This window comes from Rhinolophus sinicus, linkage group LG11 (assembly GCF_036562045.2).
Source record: "Rhinolophus sinicus isolate RSC01 linkage group LG11, ASM3656204v1, whole genome shotgun sequence".
Lineage (NCBI taxonomy): Eukaryota > Metazoa > Chordata > Mammalia > Chiroptera > Rhinolophidae > Rhinolophus > Rhinolophus sinicus.
In genome coordinates this window covers 66,731,389-66,743,450 of record NC_133760.1, presented here as the reverse complement: position 1 = coordinate 66,743,450, position 12,062 = coordinate 66,731,389, and the positions used below count along the sequence as shown (strand labels likewise).

General features: G+C 38.6%; 1 protein-coding gene across 3 annotated transcripts in view; it reads left to right on the top strand.

Annotated features, from left to right (window-relative positions):
* NRF1 (nuclear respiratory factor 1) overlaps positions 1 to 12,062 on the top strand; it is a 117,002-nt gene that overhangs the window by 14,140 nt on the left and 90,800 nt on the right. The window lies entirely within an intron of this gene.

Genomic DNA, 12,062 nt, shown 5'->3' with positions numbered 1-12,062 from the left:
AATTTGTAGTGGTCAGAGGATCTTCCAATAAGACGGATCTGATCTGAAAAGCAAACATCTCATTTAAATTTAATACGTCACTGCTTGTGCTTGAGCTAGTAAAGCCTTTTCAAAAAGGTTTACAGAAGGTGAATGTTAAAAACAAATCACTTGTTCTGAAGAATAGCGAGCAAAGTCCTGTGTCCATTCCAGGTCCAGGTAGTTTCAATTGAGCAATTTTGCCCTCTAGGGAGGCCCATCCCATTGACTCCCCTACTGCTGGCGAGCATGAGCTCCACCAAACCGTTGTTTAAAGGGAAGAAGGAAAAGTCTTAGGCGTCTCTCTCAACAGCAGCAGTGTTGGGAAAACTGCACCGGCAACGGTGTGTTTTCATTAGATGAAGCCGTCCCACCCGCCTGAGCTCTTCAGTCTTTTCCTTCCACCATGCGTCCTGTCCGCTCCAGTGCATTCAGCCTTATATAACTATTAACAGTAAACTATGGACATAGTATACGTAAGCCACATTTTAAGAATAAATATATGTAAACTATAAACAAAAACTATAAAGGATATATGAGGTGTGATAAGAGTGAATGTTTGAATAAAATGATTACAGTAAAAGACACACTGCCATTAATCCCCCTCAAAATACTCCCCCTCGCTTCGAACACATCCCATCGTTTTTGCCACTTTCTGAAGCAGTTCTGCAAGTTCTCGTTCATGAGTGTCTTTAGTTACGCTGTTGTGGCTACCTCGATGTCCTGAATCATTTTGACTTTGGGGAACAGACAGAAGTCACACGGTGCCAGATCCGGTGAATAAGGTGGATGAGGACACACCATATGTTTTTATGTGACAGAAATTGCTGTACCAGAAGCGATGTGTGACACGGAGTCTTTCCATTGTGATCACAAAATACGGTGAATGCTGCTGCCAGGTGCCATGCAACGGAAAGGCAGGGATTTTCAATATGGGCAGTGGTGCGTCAAACCTTAGTAACAGTGTGTGACAAGTTTCAACTTGTTCGGTGCAGACAGTCGGGTGTGAGCTGCAGTTGAGAAAAGGTCTGTTTTAAAGTGTGTCATAAATCATCCTCCATCATGACAAAGTCAAAATGGTTCAGGACATCTAGACAGCCTCTATAGCACAACTAAAGACACTCACAAAAGGACTTCCAGAACTGCTTCAGAAAGGGGCAAGAATGGTGGGATAGGTGTGTTTGAAGCGAGGGGGAGTATTTTGAGGGGGATTAATGGTAATGTATCTTTTACTGTAATACTTTTCTTTTTTAATTTAAACATTCACCATCTTGTTTGATCACACCTCGTAACTATAAAACTATTCAGCATTATCTAACTATAGGCTGATTTATATGGTGATTTAAATTGGAGGCACTTCCTAACTGTGCCTTGAAAATCCCTCTCCCCCACCTTTACCATGATTTCTTACTGGAACACTGGTTTTTGATAGGTATTTTTTAAAGTTTTAGTTTTATAGAAAAACTGAATGGAAAGTACAGTGAGTTCCCCTATAACCCTTGACACCCCACTCTCTCCTCTCATATTAACAGCTTGCCTTACGTAGTGTGGTAAATTTGTGACAATTGATGAACCAATATAATTTAAGGCATAGTTTACCTTAGGATGCACTCTATGTTGGACAGTCTCTGGGTTTCGACAAATGCATTAATCATGTAATCTCCATCACAGTATCATACAGAATGGTTTTAATGCCCCCACATCCCCTGTGCTTCTTCCCTCCCTTCTCCCAAACCCTGGAAACCACTGATCTTTTTTACTGTTTCTACAGTTCTGCCTTTTATAGGACATCATGTAATTGGAATCATACAGTATGTAGCCTTTTCACATTAGCTTCTTACACTAGCAGTGTGCATTTAAGGTTTTTTCATGTCTTTTCATGGCTTGATGGCTCATTTCTTTTTAGTGCTGAATAATATTCCATTGTCTGGATGGACCACGGTTTACTTAGCCATTCACCTGTTGCAGGCATGTTGGTTGCTTCCCAGTTTGGGCAATGATGAGTAAAGCGGCTGTAAACGTCTGTGCGCAGGTTTTTGCATGTACATGTTTTCAACTCATTTGGGTAAATATCAAGGAGTATAATTGTTGGATCACATAGTAAGAATAGGTTTAGTTTTGTAAGAAACTGCTAAACTGTTTGCTAAAGTGGCTGACATATTTTTAGGTTGCTTATGCTTTTTCAAAAACGCATTACTCAGGTATGTAAAGGAATGCCTGGTCTGGGCAGAATCATGGAGTTTCTTTTGCTCCCTTACTTTCTTCTTGCTAGCTTGAGTCAGGATGCATGCAGCCCCCTTCTGCAGTGTTCCCAAGAGGTTGTGTGGAGATACCTAGTGATGGCAGAACTCACCGCTTCCCCACAGCCCACTCTGTCTTCACACCCTTTTGGAAAAATCACATGTTGACCAGCAGTCTCCTGCCTACCCTAACTTCTTACCTACTTTTTCTCATTAGGGCCACATAATATTTATAATTCCTCTTCCTCATTCTAGTCTTTTAATGTTTAATGAAAGGTAATTTCCCAAAAGTCCTTTCTTCTTTAGGTTTAAACATCTCTGTTTTTTCCAGCTATTCCTTATACTATTGGGCCTTTCACAGTCCCAGTGAAATGTAAGGAATTTTTCTACATTTTTAAAAAGTAAAGTGCCCAGCACTTCATACAGGTGTGGTTGGCTTGATGCAGAAATCCCCTTTTGTTATCCACATTTGACATGTTTTGCTTGTCGTGTTATGCTTATTTTCATGCTGTTTAGTATGAACCAGCACTCCTGAATCTTTTTTTTTTTTTTTTCTATGATGATGACACCATCCTGGGCTTTTCTGCAATGGTTTTTTGTTTGTTTGTTTTTAAGACCAAAATTCAGAGTGGTATGCTTATGCCTATTCAAATTTATCCTTTGAGATTTTGCTCATTATTTTAGGCTGTTGGAGTCTTTTGGAATTTGATTTTACCCTCCAAGGGTGGACTTCATTATCTCTGGCACCACTAGTTACCGACCTACTGGACTAACATATCTTTTCTGTTTCTTTTTAGTTTACAAAACTGTCCCTTTGTTGCTGCCTTTTTTTTCCCCACTTGTTTTCTCAGTGGCAGATTACAGCTTGTGTTAACTTTGATGGATATGTATAGCTAAACATGAACCTCAGACAATAGGAAAACATACATTTGCAAAGCCCCTAGGGAGTTGTGTGCTTGAATCATGTTGACTATCAAGAACCTTTATGTTTCCTTTTCTTTTTTTTTGGACCCTTACTATTGATTAATTTTGATTGTGCGGTTTTCTTTTGGTATTTTGGAGCCAATTCATCTGTTTTCGGCTTTCTCTACGCTTTTCTATATGTAATGGAAAAGGCAGAGCCCAAAGACTGTAATGCCTAGTAGATAAAATGACCCTGGGACCAGTGTGTAAGACAGAGGATTTAATGAAGGCTAATCCTTGGGCCTCAGTTTCCCAACTACATCATGGAAGACTTGCGTTGGGGGGGGGTGTCCACTTGTGCTCTGTGGACTCCTAAGGAGCCTCCTGGGGTCCTGCAGGAGATGAATGACCAGCCGTTTCTGTTCCCCAGCCCCTTCAATACCAGAAGTTCCACTTTAATCTTATGTTTTGAGGTTCTGCATAAGATTCTGTTTAAAGAAGGGGTTCCCAGAGGACATCATGCAGCTTTGATAGTCTGTATACACATATGTGTCTCTGATTCCATGAGCTCGAAATCCCCCTCCCCATTATAAAAGTAATTACATACTTATTACTTTAAAGGGAGGAAAATTATAAAACAAAAGTGGAGTATTCATAATTCCATTCTGCAGAGAGGATAGGATTGTCAATAGTTTCAGTATATCTTCTTCCTAGATTATTTTGTTTGCCCATAATTATATCCGTACTTTAAAAAAAAATGAGGGAGGTGGGGGGTGGGAGATGAGGGTAAGGGGGATCAAATATATGGTGATGGAAGGAGAACTGACTCTGGGTGGTGAACACACAATGGGATTTATAGATGATGTAATACAGAATTGTACACCTGAAATCTATGTAATTTTGCTAACAATTGTCACCCCAATAAATTTTAAAAAATAAATTTAAAAAAAAAAGTAGGGGACTAAGTGCACATACACAGTATAGTTACTCATTTGTTGTTCAATCAAATAAAATGAAACATTGAGTGTCGATAAAAAAAAAGAAAAATGAGATCACACTCATTCTAGCATATTTTATAGCCTGGGTTTTTTTGTGTGTTTTTTTTTCCAATTTCCAACAGTATATATTGTGGACATTTTTTTCTGTGTCAGTATACATCAGTCTACTTCATCCTTTAATACTTCTGTAGTATTCCTCTGTATTAATGATTTGTAACTATGCTAAGTCAGAGTGAATGAATATTCCTTGTTGCACAACACATGGAATCTATTTAAAGTATAACTCTAGTTTTACTTACATATTGCTACTGATGCACTCATTTTATTTTTCAGTAGTTTGCTTTTTATTCACTCTTTGGGGGGTTGTGGTATTTGTTGCTTTTACCAGGTGCTTTCCTTCCTCTGGTTTGATTACAGATCAGGACCTCAGAAATATTATCCCAATCAAGCTACAGATGCAGATAACCCTTTTCTTTTAGGCAGTAGCTCTAATTTAATGTCCCTTTAATAGTTACAAGTCTGTTCTTAAGAACAAAATCTTGGCAGCCAGAATTATACTTGACACTTTTATTCCAGCATATTACTGTTGGTGAGAAAGGCAGTTGACTTGTTTTGACCCAAGTGAGTTTAGTTCTGGAGATTTAGGAAGGGGGGTGACGAGCTACTTTAGGTGGTTTGACAGCCAGCTGCAGGACCTCTATTGTGGCCAGGACCAAGCACTGCTGATAAATGCGTGTGGTAAATTACATCGGATGGTCCCTTTTCCCCTTCTGTTATTGAGGATTTTATCAAAGATCACATTGAGAGACTGGTAGAAAAATATTTTTTATCTTATAGGGTGATGATTATCTTTTTTTGTACAGTGTACTATGCTTTTTCAAATACTTAACTCTAAATGGATGCAACATTTGGTAGTCATGGAAAATTTTTGATTTTTCTGTTTTTTGAAGAGGAAATAAGGAAATATAGTGTAAACATTATTTAGGGAGGTTTTACTTCTTTAGAAACTTAGGCTAGCATATCCTCCCCCACCTTTAAGTTTAGGAATATCTTGTACAGGTTCAACAAATTCTAAAATGGAAATGTTATTCCTAGTTTTAAATGAAGTCATTTTAATTTTATATTCAACCACGTTCTAAATTTCATTTATTTCAGTCTTGAAACATATGTGCTTTTTTATTTTTCCCTTTCTTTCCTTATCTGGGATTCTAAGATGACTTTTTCCTTCTTACTACGGTGTCTGTAACTTTGATTATATGCTATCCTGAATTTAATTTTGTAAGTAATTCAGGATACAATTTATTTTAATCACAAAGTAATTAAGGAGGTTTTAATTTTTGAATGGGTACTATTCAAAATTTAGATGTTTGACACTTTTTGAAGTGATATGGGTAGGAACCATTATTATGCCATTTAGAAAGGTTTGTTTTATTTGTTTTTGTTTACATTACAAAATCTCTGGGTGCTATTTATCTTTGTCTTAAAGTGTATTTCATGTAGTCTTTCCAAGTAATTTAGGAAATTCTAATTACTCATTTTTTCAACAAACGAATGTGAGGGATTAATGTGAGCCTTGAACAGTTCTAGGTACTGGGGCTAAAGCACTGACTAGATAGAACAGAAAAATCTTTGCTCTCATGAACCTACTTTCTAGTGGGTTGAGAAAAAAATAAACTAAAAAACAAATATTGCATCATGTGGTAATGAGTGCCACTGGGGAAATGGTGTCAGCTTGTGAGTATCTCCATATTGTTCAGAAGATTAGTCCTCAAAAATACTAAGGCTGCAAATGGAAACCTGGGTTGGATATATAATGGACTTTTGGTTGAATATTGATTATTGATTGATGTGTAATTTGAATGGATTCCCATATTTATTGTCTGCTCTCTTTCATACTACTTTCAATTTCACAATTGTGTTAATAATTCTTAGTGTGGTTCTATTTATTGTTGCTTAAAATAATACCTGCCATAGTGCTTTACAGTTAAAAAACATTTTCATATTTCATTTTTTAAGTGGCCATAGCATAATAGTTATGGTTGAACCATATGAAATTGCTAATATTTAACTATTTTGGACCTACATAAAACAATTCCGTATTGTTCAGTCTAATACTGTGCTCTACCTACTTTTAAAAATAAAATGTGTTTATAAAACATGTTTTGTAAACTAAAGCACTATGCACATTGTCAAGATTTAAATTTTGTTTCTGCCACTCTCTCTTAGCTATAGAACAGTTACTTACCCTTGTTGTGCCTCATTTCATCATGTGTCAGTAAGAGTAATAATTAATAATACCTCATAGAGTTGTGAGGGTTACGTGACATTATACCGGGGGTGCCAAAAAAATGTATACTAGTGGACACTTTGGTCAACGTTGCTCAAGCAGTAGTTCGCCGTCATCAGAAGTGTCTGGATGCTGATGGTGACCACTTTGAGCACCTCTTGTAATTGCAGAAGTCAAACGTGACTTGTATTCATCGTTTGTTAATGGTATATATTGGGTATTATCATTTTAATAGTTTTCCTTTCTTAGAATACGTATACATTTTGGGGGCCCCTCTGTATATGTAAGAGTGCTTAGAAAAGCACCCAGCACCAAGTAAGGGCTCACTAAGCGTTAGCTAGTACTACGCGTGCCACAGGCCTCGGCATTCTCAGTTTTACTGTTAGTTCAACTTACAGAGTTAACCTTGTTTTCGTAGACTGTTTTGACATCCATAAAGAAAAATGACAGAAATTTGTAAACTGAGATATGATAGGTAATTGTGACTTAGTGTTACCTTAGAAAAGGTACTAGTGGCACTTTTATAACTGATTTGTTGAGGAATTAATGAACATAAATAATAAGTGTTGACCTCAAAATTTCTAAGGATATAAGCACAGCTTTAAATTATATTCAAAAAAGGAACAAAAATAAATGTTAAAAAGCAGTCAAAAATAGTTTTTAAAAAGCATCTAAAGGCAGTTAAAACATAACACACTCAAGCCGCTGGTTCACACCTCCCTAGTCAACATTTCCACGTGGGTACCTAACAGGCATCTCAGTTGTTCTTCGGACATTCATTCCCCTTTCAGTAAGTGGCTACTGTGTTCTTCCGGTTGCTCAAACCAGAAACGTTGCAGGCATTCTTCCCTCCTCTCTTTCACTCTACCCTGCATCCAAATCATAGGGAAGTGCTGGCAGCTCTACCCACGACACGTGCAAGCTCTAACCCCACACCATCTCCACTGCTGCTGCTCTGCTCCAAGCCATGCTCGTCTTTCCGTAGCTTTAATCATTGGTTTTCCCGCTTCCACCCTTTTCCTCCCTTCCGTCTGCTTTCACATAGCAGGCCAAGTGAGCCTTTTCAAGTGTAAATCAGAAAATTAAATCGTATGTCTGCCCTGCTCAAAACCTTTCAAAGACTTGCCTTCTCGTTCAGAGTAAATGCCGAGGATCTTAGTAGCCCTCAAGGTCCTAGAAGCCTGACGGGGACTAACCTCTCTGAGCTGTTTGCCTCTCCTCCCTTAGTTTAGGGCGTTCCAGGTACAGGGGGCACCTTGAAATTTGCTCTTCTTGCTGCCTGGAGACTCTTCCCCCAAGTATTTCCTGCTGTCTCCCTCACTTCCCAAGGATCTGAGCTCAGACATCCCTGACCAGCACCCTCCCCGCCCCCACCTCTTGTTTTCCCTAATATATTATGTATATATTTGTTTATTGTTTCTCTCCCTCTAGAAGGATGGGGGAGAGAAACAGTAAGTGTTCACAGCTGTCTCGTGTACCAGTGCTTGGCACACAGTATGTGATTTCATGTATGTGTTGAATGAATGAATGTATTGCATCTTTTGGCAAGGCTAGCTCAGCTCTCTCACTGCATTTGATATTGTAGATTTCTCCCTTCATTTGGCTACTCTCATTTTTCCTTCTAACTTCCTCTCTTTCTTCTTCACGTTTCCCCCCTACCCCCACTTCTGTGTACCCCTTTGAAGATTCTCCAGGTCTCCTTGCTTTTTTCATCATCCCACTTTACGTATTATTCCTGGTCAATTCTGTTCATGCTCTGTGATTTCATTACTAGCTCCCTATTGATGAGTCCCAAATTTACACCTGCCCCACAGCTCTAGATCTAGGTATATGTTTAGGCAGCTGGCGTGAATGTTGTCACACATTGTTTTTCTCTGCAAATCTGCTCTGTTACTGTTACTGTTCCTTGCCTTGGTTAATGAGGCACTCACTAATCCAAGCCAGGAATGGGGGAGTCATTCTGGAGTTACCTCTCCCTCACTGTTCACATCCAGTTGTTCACTAAGTCCTTTCCATTTCAGCACTTTTATTTCACACGTGCTTTCCATGTCCTGTGTCTTAGTTGAGGCTTCCATGGGCGCTTCCTCATGGACCATTGAATTAGTTACCTGGCTGGTTTGACTCGGCCCTTCCCAAGCCATTCTTCACACAGTGGGATGTTTGCAGAATGCTGCTTTCATCCCCTTTAGCAGTGCTTCTACCCTATGGCCCAGAACCCTAGGGATGGCCAGCAGTGACATCTGAGGGCTTTTGTGACCTATGGTTATCTGGGCTGCACACATAATACTCTCGCTCAACAGTATTGCTTAATAGATTAAAAAAACAACAACTAAGTAATGTAAAGCATACCCTTTTCATTCTTTTTCTGAAGAAATGTAACATGTAGTAAAAGTTTCTTTTTCTGGTGGTTTATTATTTTGTTGTTGGTCATTACAAAGGGATCTTCATAATACTAAGTACCACTGAGCTAGAAGATGACATAAAAATAACTTTGCACCACCTGGCCTCCCCCAAACTGAACCTTTGGTGCACTCCATGCTTGGACATGCTCCATAGGCCACACTGTTTCCTCTGTTCCTAACACTTCCACTCCCTGCCCCCTCCAGACACCTCTAAAATAGCTACTTCTTAAAATCTTTCCCGATCATCATAAAACCCAAACTCCTTTCCAAGGCCTTACATAATTTTTCCAATTTTATCTCCCTCTGCTGTCCCCCCTTTCACCAGGGTTTTCCCGTGGCTGCCTTTTCATTCATTAAGATTGCAAATCTTATGGTGATGGAAGGAGAACTGACTCTGGGTGATGAACACACAATGGGATTTATAGATGATGTAATACAGAATTGTACACCTGAAATCTATGTAATTTTACTAACAATTGTCACCCCAATAAATTTAATAAAAAAATAAAAAAAAAGATTGCAAATCAAATTTACTTATTTCATTTCATTTAATCCTCACATTAACACTGTGAGGAAGGTATTAATACATTGCCACCAGTTTATAAATGGGAAACTGACATACATAGAGAGACTAACACGAAACTACCGTGTTTCCCCGAAATAAGACCTAACCTGAAAATAAGCATGATTTTTCAGGATGACATCCCCTGAATATAAGCCCTAATGCGTCTTTTGGAGCAAAAATTAATATAAAACCCGGTCTTATTTTTGGGGCAACACGGTAGCAAATGGCAGACCTAACGCTGAAGCCCAGGCTTTTAACACAGTACTGCTTCCTGGTGTCCCCAGATCCTTCTGACTTTTCAAGAGAAGTCAGAAATCTGGAACTTTTATGCTATTTCCCAGTTTTAAATTGTTGATAGTTCACATTTAAAAACCAAACACAAAAAGCAGTACAGACCAAACAAAGCAGGTCTAAGGGGCTGATTTGGTTTACATGGTCTTTCTCTGACCAGACCTGGAGCTGCTTTTGGTTCTGCCCTTAAGCTCCTGGCACTCAGATGCTGGATGGATGGTTGCGTGAACAATTGCAACAGTCATTTTCTCCTCGGCCTCCCTTTCTTGCTGTACAATAAAATAAAATAATGCCTTATGTGTCTGTCGCATGTTGCAGTCATAAAGTGCTTTCATGTACATTGTTTGACTTTTTTTAAAAGTCTCAACTGGAACTGCCACCACCAAACTGCATGTTTCCTAGTGCATCCGAGGGCGTAAAACACAGGAAGTAAACCACAGAATGATACGTAAGGCTCATTCTCATCTGCTTTTCAATATTAATTAATATTGCTATCGCCCCACTCATCTCCGTGTGCCGAGCTCCATGTGTGAGGAACCATGCTTTTAAACATTCAGTATTACTTATTTTAAATTCGTGAGGCAATGTACACACTACACATTGTGCAAAATTTATGGAAAACACAGTACTGTAGATCCTGGGGTTTTGTTTATTAGATCTTGACTCTTCTGCATTTTTACATGTTGTTTTTTATTTTCTTGTTCCTAAATTTATATAAATTATGTAAATAATTTATAAATAATAGGGACTTTTATACCATTTAAAATTCAATTTTAAGGTAATTTTTGTAAAAGAGTGTAATGATTACAAACATAAAAACTGTGTACTCAATTCTCCATTTTCCTCAAAAAGTCAGCTCCTTGTTCTTTTTTTTTGGAACAATTTTATTCCCTTTCCATCTCCTGAAAGTGGGAGTGGGTAATTAGCTAAACCATTTAATATGGGTGAAGAAAAACATGAAATCAGTTGACAACCCTGGTGCTCACAGAAGACTGTATCTTCCTAAGATGCTGCTTTAGGAACTTGATGAATTACATTTATTTCTATATCTGTCAGCATATATAGAAAGCATGCTGTCAGGGTCAGGCTGTATGAACCGGTCCTTAAAGTAGCTCCTGTGTTTCCCTGAAAAGAAGACCGGGTCTTATATTAATTTTGGCTCCAAAAGACACATTAAGGCTTATGTTCAGCGGATGTCATCCTAAAAAATCATGCTAGGGCTTGTTTTCCGGTTAGGCCTTATTTTCTGGGGAACACGGTGTATCCTCTAAGGCCCTGATGATGGGGGTGATGACGGTAGGGAGAACAGGAGACCGTGTTACAGGGACTGGGATGGGTGACTGCAGGTGCAACATGAAAAAAGCATTTCAGTTCAACGTGTGTTATTTTATAATCCAGATTCACTGGGCCCTCAGGAAAACCCAAAGTTTGGCTTGAAGACACACCCCTGATAGTGTAGGACAGCAGTTAAGGAGCCCAAGTCAGGAATGGTTAGAGACTCTGCTCCAGGACGAAGGGTGGGCTTCTGATGGAGCACTGGATTGGAAGACATGAGATGTGGGTTCGTGTTTTGGTTTTGCCACCAACTAGAGATGTGACTTTGGTTAACACACTTAGCACTTTCTGGGTCTCAACTTAATCTATAAAATGAGAAAATCAGACTACATGATTCCAAGGTCTTAGGTATTTTAAATTTGTCTCTGTTAAAGCTCTGTGGGCAATTGAGTCCATTACCAGTTATCAGGAGGATATACGACCAAGTGAATAGTCACAGGTTTGTCAGGCAGCCTCCTTCAGGGTGTTATTCGTGTTTCCTAACAAATCAAATGGCAGAGAGAGCTTTTGATGAAACAGGAGTCTCCTGCCTCGCTTCTTTCCTTCCCATCCCATCCCAGCAGTCCACAGACAACCTTTTCAAACTATGACTGTTTCTGTTTTTAGCTTCTTGTGGAGTTACTTCCATAGGTTTAATAATATGTGTAAACTTCTGTTCCTTATTTATCAACTGTAGATAATATCTTTGGATTTTTTAATATGAAAAATAAGAATTTAACTGATATTTTCTACCCTCTCCTCTCCATCTCCCATTATTTGATATTTTGTTGTTTTTGAGTCCTAATTATCTTTATAATTTTAAATGATAGACTTTTATTTTTTGATCTGTCAACTTTCAATAGGGTTTCAGTTTGCCATTTTAAAAAATGGGTTTATAAGTGTTTCTGAACTTCTTTCTGTATTCCATCTTCTGGGAACTATACTTTATTTTTATTATTATTGTTATTTTAAGCTGTACTTTACTTTTACATTGTCAGGGTGAAGGTTTTCATTCTGTCCTCCATCCATCACCAAGTATTATGT